General features: G+C 41.5%; 1 non-coding gene and 1 pseudogene across 1 annotated transcript; one reads left to right on the top strand and one right to left on the bottom strand.

Moving 5' to 3' along the window:
- The first annotated feature begins 15,388 nt into the window (after nt 1-15,388).
- On the top strand, nt 15,389-16,344 carry LOC116624761 (annotated as a pseudogene).
- A 5,140-nt stretch (nt 16,345-21,484) lies between these two features.
- Nucleotides 21,485-21,586, bottom strand: LOC116624801. The gene has a single exon (XR_004297957.1). It is a non-coding gene; the product is annotated as a U6 spliceosomal RNA (small nuclear RNA).
- Nucleotides 21,587-24,009: the final 2,423 nt, after the last annotated feature.

Genomic DNA, 24,009 nt, shown 5'->3' with positions numbered 1-24,009 from the left:
ACAGAGGTCAGTTGCATTTGTATACACTGAGCCAGAAGAAAGAGAAATCAAGGAATTGACCCTATTTAGAATTGCACCCAAAACCATAAGATACCTAAGAACGAACGTAACCAAAGAGTCAAGAGATCTATATTCTGAAAACTATAGAAGACCTATAAAAGAAATTTAGGATGACACACACAAAAAAAATGGAAAAGCATTCCATGCTCATGGATGGAAAAATAATTATTGTTAAAATGTCTGTGCTACCCAAAGCAATCTACACATTCAATACAATCCCTATCAAAATATCATCGACATTTTTCATAGAGCTAGAACAAACAATCCTAAAATTTGTATGGAACCACAAAAGACCCTGAATAGCCAAAGGAATGTTGGAAAAGAAAACTAAAGCTGGGGGCATCACAATGCCTGACTTCAAGCCATATTACAAAGCTGTGAACATCAAGGCAGCATTGTATTGGCACAAAAACAGACACATAGATCAATGGAACAGAATAGAGAACCCAGAAATGAACCCTCAACTCTATGGTCAACTAATCTTCAATAAATCAGGAAAGAATATCCAATGGAAAATAGACAGTCATCAACAAATGGTGTCGGGAAAACTGGACAGCCACATGTAGAAGAATGATACTGGACCACTTTCTTACACCATACAAAAAAATAAATTCAAAGTGGATGAAAGACCTAAATGTGAGACAGGAATCCATCAAAATCTTAGAGGAGAACACAGGCAGCAACCTCTTTGGTCTTAGCTGCAGCAACTTCTTGCTAGACATGTCTCCAAAGGCAAGGGAAACAAAAGCAAAAATTAACTATTGGGACTTCATCAGGATAAAAAGCTTTTGCACAGCAGAGGAAACAGTCAACAAAACTAAAGGCAACATACAGAATGGGCGAAGATATTTGCAAATGTCTTATCAGATAAAGGGTTAGTATCCAAAATCTATAAAGAAGTTATCTAAGTCAACACCCAAACCCAAAAATCTTGTCAAGAAATGGGCAGAAGACATGAACAGACATTTCTCCAGAGAATACATACAAATGGCAAACAGACACATGAAAAAAATGCTCAACATCATGAAGCATCAGGGAAATACAAATCAAAACCACAATCAGTTACTACCTCACACCCCTCAGAGTAGCTAAAATGAACTACTCAGGAAACAACAGCTCTTGGCAAGGATGCAGAGGGGAAATGTCTTACACTGTTGTGGGAATGCAAACTGGTGCAGCCACTCTGGAAAACAGTATGGAGTTTCCTCAAAAAGTTAAAAATATAACTACCTTACAACACAGCAACTGTACTACTAAGTATTTATCCAAAGGATACAAACATAGTGATTTGAAGGGGCACATGCGCCCCAATGTTTATAGCAGCAATGTCCACAATAATCAAAATATGGAAAAAGTCCAAGTGTCCATCCACAGACAAATGGATAAAGAAGAGGTTATATATATATATACACACACATACACATATACATATAATGGAATATTACCCAGCCATCAAAAAGAATGAAGTCTTGCCATTTACAACGATGTGGATGGAACTAAAGGGTATTATGCTAAGCAAAATAAGTCAGTCAGAGAAAGATGAATGCCATATGATTTAACTCACATGTGGAATTTAAGAAACAAAACAGATGAACATAGGAGAAGGGAAGGAAAAATAAAATAAGATGAAAACAAAGAGGGAGGCAAACCATAAGAGACTCTTAACTAGGGAACAAACTGAGGGTTGCTGGAGGGTAGGTGGGTGAGGGCAAAGAATAATTGGGTGATGGGCATTAAGGAGGGCACTTTATATAATGAGCACTGGGTGTTATATGCAACTGATGTATCATTAAATTCTACCTTTGAAACTAAAATAAATAAATAAATAAATAAATAAATAAATAAATAAATATTAATTAAATAAAAGCAATCAAATGCAGCAGATTTGGGAAAACCTCTTTACCTCCCCCTCAGTTGCCTGTCTATATCAGGATGAGAGCTGTTAAAAGAGATTCCTCTTTACCTAAGAAACTTAACTATGTAATTAGACAGCCTTCATCTTCCAGACATCTTCTTTCACCTTCCTGCTAATGGTCTTCCTCCCCTTTATAGCCTTAGACCCTGTCCTTCTCCTTAGCTCAAATAAACATCATGATGCCTGACTGTCTTTGGAATTTCCATGACTGTGTAGATTCCATGCATGTATACTATTTTGATTTTCTCTTATTAATCTGGTTCATGTCAATTTGATTCTTAGTCCAGCTAGAAGGATCTTAAAGGGTATAATAAATGCATTCTCCCCAACAGATGTAAATAATTTATTTAAATAATTTTATTTTGATAGACTTTCTACTTTTTCACTACAATAATCAACATTTCAATAAGTATAATCTATCTAGATAGATAGCTTGGCAGTTTTTCGGTTTTCTTGGGGTTTTGTTGTTTCTTTAGTTTTTGCATGTCTGTCCAAATATCTGCTTAGGATAAACTCTAAAAAGTGGAACTGCTTGGACAGAGGATAAGCCCTAAAATAGACAACTCCTGGCTCATAGCAACACCTCACCCCACCTCCAATAGTGGAGCTGTTGGTTTTACTTGACTAGTGTTGATTCCCCCTTTCCCTTAGAAAACAGTCTGTATGGGAGTAGGGGTGATGCAGATCTCCAAATCACCTTTCACATGGCAAAGAGAGGGCTAACACCACACCTAGGCCCATAACACAAGCGTGGCTGATCAAAGAAATGCCAGAGATTGGCTCTGGGATGGACCATGACCCTGAGGGGTCCAGGGAGAGGCAGGGTCAGGGTCTGGGCTAGAACTATAGGGTCTGCCAGCAGTAAAGCTGATAAAGCCTGGAGCTCCTGTCAGTCACCACAGGGAGAGTATTGTTCAAGAATGAAGCCAATACAAAGGAAGGCAAAGCCGAGAGAAGGTGGAGAGAGACAGAGACTTTATTTTGGTCCCTGGACTCTGATGGATCTGGAGCCAACTTTATTCCCTGGATCCTTTGACTTCTTAAGCTGATATATATGCATCCCTTTCCTCCTCCTCCCCTTAAATCACTGCAGTCTCTGTCTCTGTCTCTGTCTCTCTCTCATAACTAAAAATGTCTTGAATAAGCAAAAAAGTCCTTCTCTGAGCCTGGCCCCCAGTATACAGGCACTGGCCCCAGGGCCCTGACTAGGTGGCACTTAGTGATCCTGGTCAGCTGTCTGGCCTCCATGGCTAATCCCACGCCTGACAATTGCCAGGAGCTTGGCTGGCCAAAGACAGGAGTGAGTACTTGGAGACAGGCAGGTCAGCAGCTCACCTGGGAAGAGGCATTCCTCCTATACCTGCACAGAAATGCCCACAGAGGCTTTGCTTATTTCCTTATTGTTCTGCAGAATAATAATCTCACTTTAAAAGGTGGGGGCAGAGGGCTTATTTTCAGCTAAGTATGAGAAACTCTGGGCTGAAGAACTATAAACAACTTTGTTTTTAAGTGTTTACTGCTGAACTTCTCAGACTCATTAGTATGCTAATATTCATCAAGACTCTATAATCGTTCCATGTGGTCTCAGCTTGCAGATGCCAGCCAGCCCAGAAGCTGCCAGGTGAGAGTCCTGGGCTGCACCTTACAAACTGAAGACTTTAAGCTAGTCATTTAACCTTTCTGGGCCTCAGTTCCCTCATCTCTAAAGTACCTACTTCTTAGGGCTGCTGTGAAGATTACATCAGCAAAATGTTTGAACAGCATCTGAAGCATGAAAAGTCTACAGTAAATGTTAGCTATTAACATTTTAGCATTAAAGTCCACAATGAACTTTTTCCATTATTGCTTTATCAAAAAACTCTTCTTGACCAAATATACAGTCCCCTCCATTCTATTTGTACTTGTGTTTATACCCCAAGTACAACCCCAACAGGGCAGAGAGCAAATCATGCTCTAATGCTTGCTGCTAAGACAGGAGGCCTGTTGACAGGAGGTGACCATGGAAGGGTATGATTTAAGCCATTAAATCAAAGGAATCAGCTGGGAGCCAAGGTCACCTTGGCTTTAGTGCCTGTTGAGGTTCTTCCTATGTAAACTGTGGTCACAGTGCATCTGCCAGAGTGGGGCTGCTCTTCTCAATTGAGGTTTGTTCAGGACTTTGATTCAGGATATTTTTCTCTTTTCTCTTTTTGTGTCTTTGGAATTTACAGTCTTAGAAAAGTTGCCATTCAAGATGAAGTTTTTTATTAGAATTGTTCACACTGGAGTAATTGGGGTAAATGGAGATATGGAACATTCTAGATCCCATACATCCTGCTTTCTTGGAGCTGAGAGAGGAAGAGGCAGGTAGGCAAGAGGGTGGGCTGTTTATAACTGCATTGCATTTCAGAAGAGTACTTCTTGAAGTGGTAAGCTTAACCGATCAGACACCCCTTCCTGTGAACTTCTGCCAAGGAGTCAGTATTTTAAACATTATTTTGTTTTTGACTGGTCCCAAAATATGTTACAGTTCCTCCCAAGGAGAAAATTCTCATCTCTTCAGATACCTCCGTGAAGCCCAGTGCGCTAAATATGGACTGGCTCCTTAAAAACCCTGTTCAGGCACACATGCACACAAAAAAGATGGCAGGGTAGGGGACCCTATTCTAACCAGTCCCCTGAATTGAGCTGGATATCTACCAGACCACTCTGAACACTCATGAAATCAGCCTGAGATGTAAGAAGATATATCTGGATCTCTACAAACAGAATATTGCAGGCAGTTTGTTTCGAGGTATGAAGCAGGGAGCCGTGATTCCGGGGGCACATATTGGAAGATAAATGGAAGGGGGAGGGAGACTTGGGGATCCTGCACCACCGGTGTGCAAAAGCCTCCCTCACTGGGGACTGGACACAGACTCGCAGACTGCTACCGGTGGGGAAAGGACTTTAGGGAAGCCCCTTGGGCTGAAACCTGGAGCAGCAGGGCCACCCGTGTGAACTGGGGGTGGCTGGTGGTTTTAGAAGCACAAAGGGCAGAGACGTGCCCCGACCTGGAGGTGAGGACTGGGAGCGCTGCTGAGGGGTGCACAACCCAAGACGTTGCAATTTTTATCAGCACAAACAGAAACGGAGATAGTGTGTCCTGGAGAGCTCACTGAAGAACAGACTGCTATCTCTCTGTTCTGAGGCAGAGGGTTGAAAATGGTCTCTTCTGCTCTGACTCTCAGAAGAGACAAGAGATGGAAGAGACAAGAGAGGTGGAAAGTCTCCAGGGAAAGCTGCCAGAGAACAAAAGCCCCAAAAAACCGGTTTTCACTGAGACAATCCCCCGTCACAGGGGGAGGGCAACTCTGCCCAAACAGGGTTACCTGAGTAACAGCATGGCAGGCCCCTCCCCACAAGAGAGGCTGAGAGAACAAGAGGCTGACAACCCTAAGGTCCCTACAAAACAGGTGCATCTTGCTTGGGTTGTAGTCAATAACTTGGACTCTGTACATTCTCTCAACCAGCCCTCAACAGAATGACTAGGAGGAGGAACCCCCTAAATAGGAAAGACTCAGAGACTGTGACTTCTGCCACAGATTTACAAATGGATACAGATATAACCAAGATGTTGGAAATGGTCTTCAGGGTAACAGTTATGAAGATGATAGCTAGAAGAGAAATTGATTAATGGCAACATAGAGTCTCTAAGGGCAGAAATGAAAGCTGAACTGGCAGAACTTAAAAATGCTATCAATGAGATCCAATATAATCTAGATACTCTAACAGCTAGGGTAAATGAGGCAAAAGAATGAATTAGTGATCTAGAAGACAAATTGATAGAAAAGAAGGAAAAAGAGGAAGCCAGGGAAAAACAGCTTAAAATCCATGAAAAGAGGGGGCTCCTGGGTGTCTGAGTCATTAAGCGTCTGCCTTCAGCTCGGGTCATTGTCCCGGGGTCCTGGTATCGAGCCCCACATTGGGCTCTCTGCTTGGCGGGAAGTCTGCTTCTCCCTCTTCCACTCCCCCCACTTATGTTCCCTCTTTCACTGTGTCTCTCTCTGTCAAATAAATAAATAAAAACTTTTAGGGCGCCTGGGTGGCTCAGTTGGTTAAGCGACTGCCTTCGGCTCAGGTCATGATCCTGGAGTCCCGGGATCGAGTCCCGCATCGGACTCCCTGCTCAGCAGGGAGTCTGCTTCTCCCTCTGACCCTCCCCCCTCTCATGCTCTCTCTCTATCTCATTCTCTCTCTCAAATAAATAAATAAATAAATCTTAAAAAAAAAAATTTTTTTTTAAAAATCCAAGAAAACAGAATTAGAGAAATAAGTGATGCCATGAAACGTTCCAATGTCAGAATTATTGGAATCCCGGAGGGGGTGGAGAGAGAGAGAGAGGACTAGAAGACATATTTGAGCAAATCGTAGCTGAGAACTTCCTTAATCTGGGGAATGAAACAAACAGTCGTGTCCTAGATGCAGAGAGGACCCCTCCCAAGATCAAGGAAAACAGGCCAACACCCTGGCATGTAATAGTAAAACTCACAAATCTTAGAACCAAGGAAACCATCTTAAGGGCAGTTAGGGGGAAGAGGTTCCTTATGTACAGAGGGAGGAACATCAGAATAACGTCAAACCTATCCACAGAGACCTGGCAAGCCAGAAAGCCTGGCAAGGCATATTCAGGGTACTAAATGAGAAGAACATGCAGCCAAGAATACTTTATCTGGCAAGGCTGTCATTTAGAATGGATGGAGAGATGCAGAACTTCCAAGATTGGCAGAAACTGAAAGAATATATGACCACTAAACTGGCCCTGCAAGAAATATTAAGGGGGTTCTATAAAAAGAGAAAGACCCCAAGAGTGATATAAAAAAGAAATTTACAGAGACAATCTATAAAAACAAGGACTTCACAGGCAACATGATAACAATAAATTCATATCTTTCAATAATCACTCCAATGTGAATGGCCTAAATGCTCCCATAAAATGGCACAGGGTTGCATATTGGATAAAAAGACAGGACCTATCCATATGCTGTCTACTAGAGACCCATTTTGAACCTAAAGATACATCCAGACTGGAAGTAAAGGGATGGAGATCGATCTTCCATGACAACAGACCTCAAAAGAAAGCTGGGGTAGCAATTCTTATATCAGACCAATTAGATTTTAAGTTAAAGACTGTAGTTAGAGACACAGAAGGACACTATATCATTCTTAAAGGGTCTGTCCAACAAGATCTAACAATTGTAAATATCAATGCCCCCAACATGGGAGCAGCCAACTACATAAGCCAACTGTTAACCAAAATAAAGAGTCATATTGATAATAATATGTTAATTGTAGGAGACCTCAAAACTCCACTCTCAGGAATAGACAGATCATCTGTCTGTCTATGAAAATCAACAAAGAAACAAGAGCTTTGAATGACACACTGGGCCAGATGGACCTCATAGATATATACAGAACATTCCACCCCAAAAACAACAGAATACTAATTCTTCTCGAGCACACATGGAACTGTCTCCAGAATATTCCACAATACTAGGTCACAAATTGGGTCTCAACCAATACCAAAAAACTGAGATTATTCCCTGCATATTCTCAGACCATAAAGCTTTAAAACTGGAACTCAATCACAAGAAAAATTTGGAAGAAATTCAAATCCTTGGAAGCTAAAGACCGCTCTGTTCAAGAATGTTTGGGTCAACCAGGAAATCAAAGAAGAACTTAAACAATTCATGGAAACCAATGAGAATGAAAACACATCGGTCCAAAACCTATGGGATACTGCAAAGGCGGTCCTAAGGGGGAAATACATAGCCATCCAAGCCTCACTCAAAAAAATAGAAAAATTGCGAATTCACCAACTAACTCTACACCTTAAATAACTAGAGAAAAAGCAACAAACGATGCCTAAGCCATGCATTAGAAAAGAAATAATTAAGATTAGAGCAGCGATCAATGAATTAGAAACCAGAAACACAGTAGATCAGATCAATGAAACTAGAAGCTGGTTCTTTGAAAGAATTAATAAGATCGATAAACCACTGGCTATATTTATCCAAAAGAAAAGAGAAAGGACCCAAATTAATAAAATTATGAATGAAAGAGGAGAGATCACAACTAACACCAAGGAAATAGAAACAATTATCAGAAATTATTATCAACAGCTATATGCCAATAAACTGAGCAACCTGGAAGAAATGGATGCCTTCCTAGAAACCTATAAACTACTAAGACTGAAACAGGAAGAAATTGACAACCTGAATAGGCCAATAACCAGGAACAAGACTGAAGCAGTGATCAAAAACCTCCCAAAAAACAAGAGTCCAGGGCCTGATGCATTCCCTGGGGAATTCTACCAAACATTCAAAGAAGAAATAATACCTATTCTACTGAAGCTGTTTCAAAAAATAGAAACAGAAGGAAAGCTTCCAGACTCATTCTATGAGGCCAACATCACCTTAATCCCCAAACCAGGCAAAGACCCCATCAAAAAGGAGAATTTCAGACCGATATCCCTGATGAATATGGATTCCAAAATCCTCAACAAAATCCTAGCTAATAAGATCCAACAATACATTAAAAGGATCATCCACCACGACCAAGTGGGATTTATTCCCAGGATGCAAGGGTGGTTCAACATTCGCAAATCAATCAGTTTGATAGAACACATTAATAAGAGGACAGAGAAGAACCATATGGTCCTCTCAATTGATGCAGAAAAAGCATTGACAAAATACAGCATCCTTTCCTGATTAAAACTCTTCAGAGTATAGGGATAGAGGGAACATTTCTCAAGTTCATAAAATCCATCTATGAAAAACCCACAGCAAATATCATCCTCAATGGGGAAAAGATGAGAGCCTGTCCCTCAAGATCAGGAACACATCAAGGATGCCCACTCTTGCCACTATTGTTCAACATAGTATTAGAAGACCTAGCAACAGCAATCAGACAACAAAAAGAAATAAAAGGTACTCAAATTAACAAAGAAGAAGTCAAACTCTCTCTTTTCACAGATGACATGATACTGTGTCCTACTCTAACAGCTACATAAGCGTCTGCCTTCAGCTCGGGTCATTGTCCCGGGGTCCTGGTATCGAGCCCCACATTGGGCTCTCTGCTTGGCGGGAAGTCTGCTTCGCCCTCTTCCACTCCCTCCACTTATGTTCCCTCTTTCACTGTGTCTCTAGATCACTAATTCATTCTTTTGCCTCATTTACCCTAGCTGTTAGAGTAGGACACAGTATCATGTCATCTGTGAAAAGAGAGAGTTTGACTTCTTCTTTGTTAATTTGAGTACCTTTTATTTCTTTTTGTTGTCTGATTGCTGTTGCTAGGTCTTCTAATACTATGTTGAACAATAGTGGCAAGAGTGGGCATCCTTGATGTGTTCCTGATCTTGAGGGACAGGCTCTCATCTTTTCCCCATTGAGGATGATATTCGCTGTGGGTTTTTCATAGATGGATTTTATGAGCACAGTAAGAGAGACACAGCAAGAGAGGGATAAGACTCCACCCCCAAATTACTAGAACTCATACAGCAATTCAGTAATGTGGCAGGATACAAAATCAATGCGCAGAATTCAGTTGCTTTCTTATACACTAACAATGCAACTGTAGAAAGAGAAATTAGAGAAATGATTCCATTTACAATAGCACCAAAAAACATAAGATACCTTGAATAAACCTAACCAAAGGGGTAAAGGATCTATACTCTAGGAACTACAGAACACTCATGAAAGAAATGGAAGAAGACAAAAAGATGGAAAAACATTCCATGCTTATGGATCAGAAGAGTAAACATTGTTAAAATGTCTATGCTACCCAGAGCAATCTATACCTTCAACACCATCCTCATCAAAAGTCCAATGACATTTTTCAAAGTGCTGGAACAAACAATCCTAAAATTTGTATGGAATAAGAAAAGACCCCAAATCGCCAAGGAAATGTTGAAAAAGAAAAACAAAGCTGGGGGCATCACATTGCCTGATTTCAAGCTATATTACAAAGCCATGATCACCAAGACAACATGGTACTGGCACAAAAACAGACACAAAGACCAATGGAACAGAATAGAGAGCCCAGATATGGATCCTCAACTCTTTGGTCAAATAATCATCGACAAAGCAGCAAAAAAATATCCAAAGGAAAAAAGACAGTCTCTTCAATAAATGGTGCTGGGAAAATAGGACAGCCACATGCAGAAGAATGAAAGTCGACCATTCTCTAACACCATACACAAAGATAAACTCAAAATGGATGAAAGACCTCAATGTGAGACAGGAATCCAACAAAATTCTAGAGGAGAACGTAAGCAGTAACCTCTTCGACATCAGCCACAGCAACTTGTTTCAAGATACATCTCCAAAGGCAAGTGAAACAAAAGGGAAAATGAACTTTTGGGACTTTATCAAGATAAAAAGCTTCTGCACAGCAAAGGAAACAGTCAACAAAACAAAGAGGCAACCCACAGAATGGGAGAAGATATTTGCAAATGACACTACAGACAAAGGGCTGATACCCAAGATCTATAAAGAACTTCTCAAATTCAACACCCATAAAACAAATAATCAAGTCAAAAAAGGGCAGAAGACATGAACAGACACTTCTCCAAAGAAGACATACAAATGGCTAACAGACACATGAAGAAATGTTCATCATCATTAGCCATCAGGGAAATTCAAATCAAAACCACACTGAGATACCACCTTACACCAGTTAGAATGGCAAAAATTGACAAGGCAAGAAACAACAAATGTTGGAGAGGTTGTGGAGAAAGGGGAACCCTCTTACACTGTTGGTGGGAATGCAAGTGGGTACAGCCACTTTGGAAAACAATGTGGAGGTGCCTCAAAAAATTAAAAATATGACCCAGCAATTGCACTCCTGGGTATTTACCCCAAAGACACAGATGTAGTGAAAAGAAGGGCCATATGCACCCCAATGTTCATAAAAGCAATGTCCACAATAGCCAAACTGTGGAAAGAGCCGAGATGCCCTTCAACAGATGAATGGATAGAGAAGATGTGGTCCATATATACAATGGAATATTACTCAGCCATCAGAAAGGATGAATACCCAACTTTTACATCAACATGGATGGGACTGGAGGAGATTATGCTAAGTGAAATAAGTCAAGAAGAGAAAGTCAATTATCATATGGTTTCACTCATTTGTGGAACATAAGGAACAGCATGGAGGACATTAGGAGAAGGAAGGGAAAAATGAGGGGGGTGGAATCAGAGGGGGAGACGAACCATGAGAGACTATGGACTCTGAGAAACAAACTGAGGGTTTTAGAGGGGAGGGGGGTGGGGGGATGGGTTAGCCTGGTGATGGGTATTAAGGAGGGCACATATTGCATGGAGCACTGGGTGTTATTCAAAAACAATGAATCATGGAACACTACATCAAAAACTAATGATGTGGGGCGCCTGGGTGGCTCAGTTGGTTAAGCGACTGCCTTCGGCTCAGGTCATGATCCTGGAGTCCCGGGATCAAGTCCCACATCAGGCTCCCTGCTCAGCAGGGAGTCTGCTTCTCCCTCTGACTCTCCTCCCTCTCATGCTCTCTGTCTCTCATTCTCTCTCTCAAATAAATAAATAAAGTCTTTAAAAAAAAAAAACTAATGATGTATTGTATGGTGACTAACATAACATAATAAAATAAAATAAAATTTAAAAAAATAATAACCTTTTTTGCACCAAAGACATCTCAGGAATTCTTTCTTGGCCATCGGCTTGGAACCCTAATGTCTTTTCCTTTTTTTTTTTTTTTTTTAAGATTTTATTCATTTCTTTGACAGAGAGAGACACAGCAAGAGAGGGAACACAAGCAGGGGGAGTGGGAGAGGGAGAAGCAGGCTTCCTGCTGAGCAGGGAGCCCAATGAGGGGCTCGATCCCAGGACCCCAGGATCATGACCTGAGCCGAAGGCAGACGCTTAACCACTGATCATGACCTGAGCCGAAGGCAGACGCTTAACCACTGAGCCACCCAGGCGCCCCATTCCTACATCAGTAAACAAATAACAAAACAGATGGTGCATAGCTCGAGTCCCGCATCAGGCTCCCTGCTCAGCAGGGAGTCTGCTTCTCCCTTTGACCCTCCCCTGTCTCATGCTCTCTCTCTCTCATTCTCTCTCTCAAATAAATAAATAAAATCTTTAAAAACAAAACGAAACAAAAACAAAAAAAACTTGTGTCCCTGGTATTGGAACAGCAGAGGTTTGGGACCCCTGCGCCAGAGCAAGGACAGGAAGTTTACCCCATTGCTCTCAGCTGATCCATGTCTGTGAAAGTGTCCTAGTCACTCTAGAACATAAAACAGGTGTTGGGCAGTTGCACATGTATTTCAGTATATTAAAAATTCAAATAGTAGCATATACCCAGTTCAAGTGTTCTGAGGAATACAGTGCAAAGGAAGGCTCCCTCAGAGGCCCTACCCAGAGGCCCCATGGTGCAGGGAGTTGAGTGAGTTACAAAAGGAGGCCCAGTGTTAGAGACTGAATTTCCAAGGAAAAACATTTTAAACATTGATTCTTTCCCTCCCTCTCTCCAGTTTATCTGTAACTCTTATTCTTTTTGCCTCTTTCTCTAATTAAGAGGGAAAGGAAGAGCAAGCTGAATATTTTAGACCAAGCAACTAACCTTTTTCTGCAGAATTCATTTCTTTGCAGGCACCCTGTGTTGCCAAGAGGGTTCACCAAGCAATGCTCCACAGTGCCTCCTCCTGGACATCTGTCCCAGTCAGTCATCCTTCTACCAGTGGTGGAGCCTTCAGGCTGATCCATCTCTGTTTCCAGGTCAACAAACAAGTGCTTCTCCTCCCTCCAGATATAAGACTGTTAAAAAACAAAATTCAACCAAGTGAATTTGAAGACCTAATTGGCTTTATTAAGTGATTCATGAATTGGGCAGCATTCCATCTAGCAGATATAAAGATGCTGGAAGAGTTGTACAAATGGAAGGTTTTTTATAGGAAGGAGGAGGGGGCAAGGAAGTTATTAGCAAAAGAAACATAAGGATTGTTTCTGGCCAAGAAGATTCTTGGGGAGGAAGGGCACAGCAGGGTTTGTATCATGCAGATTACCTCACAAGTGCCGATGAGGAAATATCAGATTGACTATTAAAAGGTCACACTCCTGGGATAGGTTGAAACTATAATTAAGTCTTGGTTTGCTGCCTGCTGGAGGGCGGTGGGGGGCAAATTCCTTCATTTTGGGCTTGTTGCCTCTTTTTTTAACACACGTTCTATCTGACTCTGAAGATTTGGTCATAAACACAGCTGTGAATAGCACCAGGTCTTAAGAGAAGCTAGTCTTGGTGCAAAACAATCAATAGTAACACCTCATGATCAAGTCAAAGCTGAACCTTCTTTCCTTGGCCTCACACTAGGAGAGTGTCCAGGTCACAGCTGGGCATTGCCCTTCTTTACCCAGAAGCAGAAGGGAAGAACCTTAAACTTTCTCATAATGAATCAGAGTGCAAGGACTCATCCTCTGGGTGAGTGCCACAGCTGAGCAATGTGGCTGGCAGATGGGGTTGGAAATGTTTGCTGTCTGTAACAAAGAAATCACAGTTATTCTAATATTAATATTAATATTTCCATTCAGCTTTCTTTGGTTGGCATTTGCCAGGTATTCCTTTTCTATCCCTCTATTTTCCACTCTCCTCTGTTTGATATACATTGAACATAGGATGAAACACCATGAATCTGACATCACTCTTGTTTCTTCTACCGGCCAACTTAGCCCACACGCACTCAGTTAAGTTCCCCCAAATGCAGCACAGGGCAGGGACCCTACATTGCTGAGTGGACAGGTGGGGGGTCCAGAAGATGTCACTTGAATTCTCATGATTGATCTTTCCCCTGTCATGCTTATGATTGGGAGAACATGCAGTCATGCTTGGGACTAAGTGTTAAAACTTTGTTAAAAAAGTAAAAGAGGTTAACTAGAGCTAACTTTTTACCAAGTGTGGCCTGATAACAATTCTTTCCTGAGACTTTTCCCAGGATTAAATTCACAATATTATTTAAGTAAATATTTAATAACTAACAGGCAACAGTCAATGTGTGTCTATCCTGTGTGGAATAGTGGTTCAGAGAGCAGTTAACAAAGGAACAGAAGTCTGCAAACCTGGCTTTCAGGTGTTGCTTGCTGGGACTGTGACCAAGACATAAATATAAAGTCATTATTAGTAGAGCCTGGGGATTAAGTGCATGGGCTTTGGAGTCAGGCAGATCTGAAAACTAATCTCAGTTCTGCCACTTATTAGACATGTTAGCTAACTTCTGTAAGAACGAGTTTCCTCTCCCTCAGGATAGGGGCAATAATTCTACCTCATAGGAATTTTGGAAGGATCACTTGAGAAAATGTACATGGTATGCTTTAAAACTGGAGCCTTAGTTTGTCTCAGTACATTACTTTGGGAGAATGAGAAGTCAGGTCTTGCACTGAAGGGGCTATTTTTTCAACTATAACAGAGAAGGCTTGCATCCAGAATATCCTGAAAATCATGAGATGAGCAGAGAATTTGGGGAAAATGAGCAAAAGAACTGAACAGGCACTTTTCAGGGGAAGATACTGAGGTGGCCAATGAACATAGAAGAAGGTGGGTGTTCATCCTCACTATATTGGGAAATGCAAAGCAAAACCATGGTGAGCTGCCATACACACTCACCAGCGCAGCTAGCCAGAGGATGATTGGCAATACCAGGTGTTGGTGAGAGTATAGTGTGTGGGTATGTGAATTAATGCAGCCACTTAGGAAAATAGCTCAGCATGCCTACTGAAGTGAAGGATGAGCGTGGCCCATAGCCCAGCAATTCCATGTGCATCAGGAGATATGTGCAAGAATGCTCATAGCAGCATTGTTGCAATGACCATAATCTGGAATTGGCTCAGATGCTATTCAACAGTAGAGTGGGTAAATGGATTTATTTTCATGCAATGAAGATAAATTAATTTCATCTGCATATAACAATATGGATGCATCTCAAATGTGATATTGAGCAAAAGAAGCTGAACACAAAAGAACACATACTGTGAGATTCCCTGGGTGTGAAATTCACAAGCTGCAAGGCAAAACTCAAATTTGGAGATGCATATTTGGTGATGGATGATCAAAAGGAACAGGGGAGTGATTACCTTAAATGTCAGGGTAGAGGCTACCTTTGATGGGGAATGAGGGGTTAGTGAGAAGGGGGGACTGGGTAGTTTCTTGAGTGCTAGCAGTGTTGTGTTTCTTTTTTAATTTAGGCAACGCTTATACGAGTGTTTGCTTTGTGATAATTCTCTCAGATGCATATTTTTGTTTTGTAAACTCTTTCTGTATGTGGGTCATATTTCACCACAAAAAGGCTAAGAAAAAGAAAATACATGTAAAACTTTAGCACGGTGTAAGTTCTCATTAAATAAAGTAGTTGTTGCTGGGGTCATGATGGGCAGCAAGATGGCGTCTGCCAGCAGGGTCGTTCAGGTAGTCAAGCCACATACTCCATTAATAAGGTTCCCTGACAGAAGAGACAATCCTAAACCTAACGTATCAGAAGTTTTGAGATCACAGGGCTACTGCCTCACTCTTCTTCAATTTCACAGCATTCTAAGGGAAGTAAATCCCCAGATTTGTTGATGCATCAGGGTCCACCAGACACTGCAGGAATAATAAAAATATTACCTCAGAAATACAGAAGGAAACTTGTATCTCAAGAAGAAATTGAATTTGGGGCGCCTGGGTGGCTCAGTCGTTAAACATCTGCCTTCGGCTCAGGTCATGATCCCAGGATCCTGGGATTGAGCCCCGCATCGGGCTCCCTGCTCTGCGGAAAGCCTGCTTCTCCCTCTCCCACTCCCCCTGTTTGTGTTCCCTCTCTCGCTGTCTCTCTCTCTGTCAAATAAACTAATAAAATTTTTTTTTTTAAAAAAAAGAAGAAATTGAATTTATCCAACCTGGAGGTCCAGAATAATCACTGACAGTGTGGCTGCTGTTTGTCATCAGACAAAAGACTAGTCTTTACAATAAAGGACTTCCAAAATGGCATAGGAGAAATTATATAGTAAACAACTTGAATAAATACTCTGCAAAAAAAAAAAAAAAAAATCTAGAAAATTAGACGGACAATTGTATCTCCTAATATATGTATCTTGGTCTGCTTCTCCACAAGCTTACCTAATTGTTTATATGCTTATTAAAGTATACACTTTTAAATGTTAGCCTATTAATTTACTCTTGATTATCAAGTATTACCGGTGTTGAGCTACTAAAAGCCCACAATATCTAGTAAACTATCACAGGTTTCCCATGATTTCCCTTTTGTTTCAGTTTCTTTTTAGACATGGAAAGATTTATTAGAATTGCTGCTTTTGGAAAGTGATTTTCCTGAAATTGGATGAGGATCAGTGAAAGAATGACTCCATTATTTGTTCTTAGTTTTCTTCCCCTTTTTTCATTCACAAAGTTACTGGAGTATAACTAGTTTAAAAAGTGTATCCTACACTAAGTGATAAAAATATAGTCAAGTTAAAACAGGTGACTTTGTGGTATTAAAACCGGGAGTTAATACAAAAGATTATTTGTAACCTATATTCAGAAGAAAATACCAGAGTAAAATGGAAAATAAGAGATCAAAATGAATATAACCTAGAAATAGGTGTTTGATTAGAAACTGCAACTTACTATGTTATTAGGGGTATTAAGAAAGTTTTATTCTTTATTTTACTTTATTCTTTATTTTATTTGTTTTGATTGTCATCATCTGTGCAAATTCTGGAAACCACTAACTTTCTCAAACTTAATGTCTGAAAGTCTCATAAAATCAACCTAAATATTTATCTTATTAAGGCAATTTGTGAAACTTTAATAGGGTCTTACAGTGCCAAGGGTATGTATTATTGTGAAAGTAAAGCCTCACAAAGCTAAATAAATTTTCTTCCATACCTTGAAAAAAAAATAAAGTAGTTGTTGGTTTTCTTAATATTAATTTGAAGATGCTTCATTGGAACTGCAAAACTAGATGAAATACTTCAAACTGACAACTCTCTTTCTAGTAGTAAAAGCTAAGACAAAAACAGAATGTGCCTAGCCCCGGAGTGCATCAGGAGATGCAGCTGGATAGGGACTTTTTCCCTGGGTGTTAACCAAGCCAGCAGGCTGCAGGAAACTGCAGAGCACAGAGCCTTTTTTTTTTTTTAATTTTTTATTGTTATGTTAATCACCATACATTACATCATTAGTTTTAGATGTAGTGTTCCATGATTCATTGTTTGTGCATAATACCCAGTGCTCCATGCAGAACGTGCCTCTTTAATACCCATCACCAGGCTAACCCATCCTCCCACCACCCTCCCCTCTAGAACCCTCAGTTTGTTTTTCAGAGTCCATCGTCTCTCATGGTTCGTCTCCCCCTCCGATTTCCCCCTCTTCATTCTTCCCCTCCTGCTATCTTCTTTTTTTTTTTCTTAACATATATTGCATTATTTGTTTCAGAGGTACAGACCTGAGATTCAACAGTCTTGCACAATTCACAGCGCTTACCAGAGCACATACCCTCCCCAGTGTCTATCACCCATTCACCCCATCCCTCCCACCCCACCCCTGAGCACAGAGCCTTTTAAGGCCGTGTTCAGCAGAAGCCAGAATTACCTAGGCTGTGTAAGCAAGATTTTCTGAAGGTAGAGACAGCTATGGACATTTTATGAAACCTTCCCTGGTGATTCTAACCTGCAGCCAGAGTTGAAAAATCTGTGCCAGTGCTGAGGTGGAGGATGGCAACTGCTGTCAGAGGAACATCGGCTCCCAAGAAGAATAGATACCCCAGAGGTGGAGCAGAAGAGTCCTCAGCAGACCCCACGCTCTTAAGGAATTTTGTGTAAGAGGCCGAGAAGAGTAGTGGTGGGAGTGCCTCCTCTGAGTAACAAGTTGGGAGAAGTTTGTTTCTTAAAGCAGCATAGCTTCTGTGTTCACAGTAGTACCTTATGTCCCCTTCAGTGTTTGATCTTAGAATTAATTTTTCGGAGAAGGACATTGGCATCCCTTGGGTTCAGCATCATCCTGGATAACAACAGACACCAGTTGTTAAAAATATGATTTTCAGACCTCCTAAGAAATTTTGACTTTTTAATCACTTAAAAAGTTATAAGCTATTTCAATGCTCTAACAATAATCAAAAAAGTCAACTTATATATTATGAGTCTCTCCCAAGACACATGTGCCTCTAGAGACAAAAGACATGAAATGAAATGAAGATAAGAGAAACTGAGTTTGGGGTGCCTGGGTGGCTCAGTCGTTAAGCGTCTGCCTTTGGCCCAGGTCATGACCCCAGGGTCCTGGGATCAAGTCCCACATCGGGCTCCCTGCTCGGTGGGAAGCCTGCTTCTCCCTCTCCCACTCCCCCTGCTTGTGTTCCCTCTCTCGCTGTCTCTCTCTCCTTGTCAAATAAATAAATGAAATCTTTAAAAAAAAAAAAGAGAGAGAGAGAGAGAGACTGAGCTTACCTGAGGGATGTGACTCAGAAACAATCCAGAGGACACCAGGACAGTATAGTTATATCGCTGCCCCTGCCATGAGTACAGCCTTTGTGTATAGCAATTCAGTTCAAGTCTGATGCAAACACTTGGGAGTTAGCATCAGACTCCACAGGCTAGAAGGCACAGTTCCCAATAGGACTGTCCCCACTTTAGATGCCAGCCACAAGTTCAGGGATCCCCAGGCCATCTGCATTTCTGACCAAAGGACTACAAGTCCAGGAGGTTCCCATGCCCACCTCCTCACCTTTGTTTCATTAATTCACTAGATCAATTCACAGAACTCAGGAAATCACTGTATTTAAAAATACAGTTTTATTATAAAAGATTCAAGTCAGGGTGAAACATGAAAAGATACATAGGACAAGGTCTGGAAGAGTCATAACACAGAGCTTCCATGACCTCCCAGAAACCAGGACAAAGGCCAGGCAAATTCTTTATTATACAACAAGCTTCATACTTTGGGACACTATGTTGTAGAAGAGGTAAAACAGGATAGTCACACTGTGAAGACTGAGCTTTTGTCTAAGACAAATTCCCATATGGAATGGGATTTTTTTTTTTTTTAAGATTTATGTATTTACTTGAGCTAGAGAGAGAGACAGAGAGACAGAGCATGTGAGAGCATGGAGGGGAGTGGCAGAGGAACAGGGAGAGAGAGAATCTCAAGCAGACTCCCTGCTGAGTACGGAGCCCAGCTTGGGGCTTGAGGAGATCATGACCTGAGCTGAGATCAAGAGTCAGACACTTAACCAACTGAACAACCCAGGCACCCCTGCAATGGGACTTTAAATAAACCAAATGGTCAAATTCAAAATGTTCTTTTTAAACCAAAATACTGCTAACTGGCAAGTCTAAAATGTCCTGCCACCCCACAGATTGTAGGCTCATGAGCAAGATCAGTTTAAAGGTTATGGAACTGATTAGCACCAATAAAACTTACCAGTTTAAATAAATCAGAATAACAAGGTAGAAATTTACAATAAGGAATATTTTGATTAGGTGATTGAGAATCATTGTACCAGGTTTTTGGCACCTCTTCCACCTGCAGCAAAGCCAACATTCAGATACAAATTAAATAAGAGAATTGTGCTTGGTGACTGTGGAATTGGAACAGAGGCAAAACCCCTCGTATTCTCACCTTTTGACCCTTATCCCTATACTCCAGGTGTACCATCACCCTTCTGTTTTCATGGTAGAATGCTTTCCTTAGACATGCTTATAATTTTTATTTGTTTATATATAACCTTTATTTACATCATATTGTATTTTCTCAAGGACATACAAAGGTCACCTTAATTGACATTTGTCAACCAAGACTTAAGTACATATTTACCATCAAACCTGAGGGGTTATCTCATAGTCTTATCCACTTTAAAATCAGTTATGACCAGTCACTTCCAGAACATCAATTTCTGACCTTACCCCAGAATTTGGCCTGTACACTTTTGTACACTATGAGGGAACTTAGTCTGTGAGTATACATCAAAGTTGCCATTCAAATTAGCCAACATTTACTTCTTCAGGCATGTGTGATTAATCATAGGCATTTATTACATGCTTAGTTGCCTAGATGGTATGTCCTAAAGCAAGAGCCTTTAAAAAACATTGTTTTCTCGACATTTGATTATTAAATTGAAGCTTTTACCTATCTTTCGTCAGTGGGGCATGAATAAAAATGGAGTTACTTCAGAATGAGTCTGGGACAGTCCCAAGATTATGGAGAGGCTAGAGGCAGGAAGGAGAGCTCAAGAATGTTACTTTTGCCTACGGTGGATCTCCACTCTGTATGTTTTTTATTTTCCAAAATTAAATGAAAAAGCAGTTGTTCTAAGGACTCAAGCCTGCGACAGGACATCACATTAATCTTCAGTTATTCATCGTCCAGCTTCTGTTTTATATGCTGATGTTTCAGAAGCACTCATGATGGTTCATCCTTGGATCTAAAGACCAGAGTAGGACACACACATGGCATCCCAGCTGTGTATACTCAACACCCACACCACATACAGTTCAGTCAAGATTCTGTCACAAAGCCAATGTGTCTTCTTTGAGAGCAGCCATTAGAAGAAGAAATTGTTTTTGTCAGCTGCCCAATGGAGCAGGCCAACCTGCTGCATGAGGCAGACTGGGCGTTCCACCTGTTTTCTCTTGGGAGTGGTCCTGATGCTTCCCATGTCCACTGTGAGGCATGTGACAGATGTGCCTCAGGGAACAACACTGTGCTGTGAGCCAGGTAGTAACATCAGAGACTCTGCCAGAAATTAGTGTGGGCCTCTGTGAACTCTGAGTCAACACCTATGCATGGGAGCCCCTGCACTGGCAACTGGAAACCTCCCAAGATCCACAAACTCTGCATGACCTAAACAAGAATTGTGATACACCTCTACAAACTCCTTCTCTCTGTGTTTCCTGTCCCAGTCACTGACACCACCATCCATCAAGAAACATGGAAATCTCTCTTGGGTCTCTTCCCTTGCCCCTGAGGAACCCGTCATGTTTAGCCATTTGCTCCCCAAATCTTCTCAAGTCTATCCATTTGTCTCCATGCCTAATGCCCTAGTTCAAGTGGCACCCAATCTCCCTCCTGAAGAACTCTGACACCTTCCTAACTGCTCAGCCTCGTCTGTGGCTCCTCCACCTGCTCTCCACCCCAGTCCAGGGTGATTTTTTAAAACACAAATACATCACTGCCCTGATGAAAGCCCTCCACAATCTCCCACTGGTTTCAGGACATCAATATCCAGGTTTGATGTGGCCTCTGCCTGCAACTCCAGCTTCATCTTGGGCCACACACCAACCCCCGAATCTTGACAAACAAGTCCTGCTGGCTTTGTTCTCATCCACGCTCCTTCCCACTAGACATTTCTCCCTGCTAGCCCCTCTGCCTGCAGCAGGACCTTCTCAACACCACCCCCCTTTATTTTATTACGGTAAAATAGACACAACATAAAATATACCATTTTAAGTATACAGTTGTATGGTATTAAATACACTCATGTTGTCATGCAAAAATGCAGAACATGTCACTAGTTTGCATGTCACTGTTATACAGGGACTATGATAATCTTCTCTGTATTGTTCCAATTTAAAAAAAAAAAAAAAAATTTTAGTCTGTGCCACCGAAGTGAGTACTCATCTTCTTTTCACTATAAAGTCTGACTCATCCTGCAGATCTTAGCTTCAACTCACTTATTCAGGGAAGTCTTCCAAGACCAGGCCCATCCCCTGTCAGATAACCCCTTGACTGCACAGTACCCAGCATGAGTGACATGAGCTCCAGAGGGCAGCACTCAGGACCTAGAGGAGGTAGGCACACAGTAGCTCAGTGCATCCTAGTTAAATGAATAAGTGAATGAATGAATGAATGAAGAAATGCAATTCTACCCACAGTAAAGACCACCTTGGCATTATTGTAGAAAGCCATGTAGTTCTACATTGTCTTGAACTCCATTCCAGTATAGGATCTTGGCTTCATCTTTGGAAAACTAAACCAATAGTGAGATAATTTTTTTAACTTTTCTCAAAGAGAAAAATTACAATTCAGACTTTACCTTTCATAAAAGAAGAAAACACCTGATAGTCTCTAAATTGTGTGTTTTCCTTTAATTCTATTTATCAAGATTTCAAAAGTATTGAATCTAGACTCAGAGCCCTGCAGCAGTTTATAATTTCTAAAAACTAATGTAGAGTAGAGCTTATTTTGCATAAGCTTGCAAGACAGTAAGCATGATCCTGCCCCACAACATCTGCACAGAAGTCTCTATCATCCATCAGGGCTACTAGTGAGGTCTGGAGATGGCTTTCCTCGGAACCCGAGGTTGTCTGCACCCACCATGAAAAGCTTGTCATGCTCACCTCCAGGAAACCCTGCTATGGGCCAGAAATAGCAGATCTAGGCTTTCATGGGACCAAGGACTCCAACCCTGAGTTACAGCTAGAACAGCTGACACTCACATTACCCTTCACACTTTATGTGTTATTCATAACAGCAGGAGCTAGGGATCAACATCATCATCAACAACAGTATCCTAATTTTATAGATGAGGGGAAAACATTCAGAGGTCAGGCAGCTGGCCCAAGATCTCTCAGCTGGAGCTGGACCAGATTTGGCATCTAGTTTTGATGCCAAAACCCTTGCTTGCTCTTTCCATTTCTTTTTGCTCCATACAACATTAACTGCTGCATTTTTAGAGGCAACTTCTATTATAATGGTGTTCTTGAAATGGTATAAATAAAGATTCTCTGGCCAGTGTGCACATGGGCAAAGCCCTAGAAAGTAGAAAGAAATGTGGCCTATGTTATAAGACCCTCTATTTTTTTTTAAGATTTATCCATCCACTCAGAGAGGGAGGGAGAAAAAGAGACAGAGCTTGAGGGGAAGGGGACGCAGGAGAGAATCTTCAAACAAACTTCCCACTGAGCTGGGAGCCCACCTCAGGGTTCCATCCCACAACCCATGAGATCACAACCTGAGCCGAAAGCAAAAGGTGAACACTTAACCAACTGAGCCAGGGGAAATTCTTACATATCCATGTCAAGGTGCCCCTATAAGGCCCTTTAATATGACTGAACACTTAACACTAATAGCACCCTGTGGTTATTCGGTGTGTGTTGACTCACTGGCTGATGAAAAGTCTGAAAGGAGGTATCACATGATGACCAAGACTGTCTGGTAACACACAAAACCCTTTTTTAGGGGCCTATGAGCTGTCCCCCAGGCTCTGCCTCCACTGTAGAGAATGTCCTTGTGCAGACACAGGCTGGGAGCTGGTTCCTGTCCTGGGTATCTGCAGTTTCACTTTATCTTGGGGGAAAAGTTAGAATGCTCTCTGCCTCTAAGCATAGTAGCTTGTAAGCAGGTCCCCCGGGTTTCCTCTAAATCCTGTCTGTCCCCACTCTCTTCATGGAGAACGTGGTGAAGAGCACACTAATCTCTTGGATCAAAGCAAGAATAAAATGCATAACACTCCCACTGCAAGATCAGAGCATGCTTAGATAACCCCATGGGCTCTTGGCTGAGGAGGTGATGAGAGAGAGGCCCCTGTCCTGAGGTCACAGACTGAAACCTTCTGACACCTGTCCCCTTGCCACCACCACCCCTGTCCAGCCTTGGCCCCACTGAGCCAAAGATTCCAGTGACCAAAAATGTCCCTCAGTCTGGCATCTCCTATCTCCCCATTAAGTTTTCCTTTTTTTTTGTATCTACAAATCTGCCTTTCATCACCTCTGCCGAGTGTTCTCAGCACCACACTCCCTGTGACCCTCACCTCCTCTTCCATTGGCCACAGCTCATTTCTTTTCGTGTCGACCATCAAAACTCCAACTAGAGCAGAATATAGGTGACGTAGTTTTATTAACACAGCAATGTGTACTTACATCCATCCAAACTTTATTATTTACCTTCATCTTACGTTTTCCAAAGCTCCTTTAACAAAGAAATCTTTCCAGGGTTCCTTCATCTTACTTCAGTGGTATCACCTTCCACTTAATTCTGAAAGTACTTCAAATTGTGGGGGGGGGGGGGGGGGGGGG

Source organism: Phoca vitulina, unplaced genomic scaffold (assembly GCF_004348235.1).
Source record: "Phoca vitulina isolate PV1807 unplaced genomic scaffold, GSC_HSeal_1.0 scaffold70, whole genome shotgun sequence".
Taxonomy (NCBI): Eukaryota; Metazoa; Chordata; class Mammalia; order Carnivora; family Phocidae; genus Phoca; species Phoca vitulina.
Note: the sequence above shows the minus strand (reverse complement) of the source record. Positions and strands in the feature narration are given on the sequence as shown.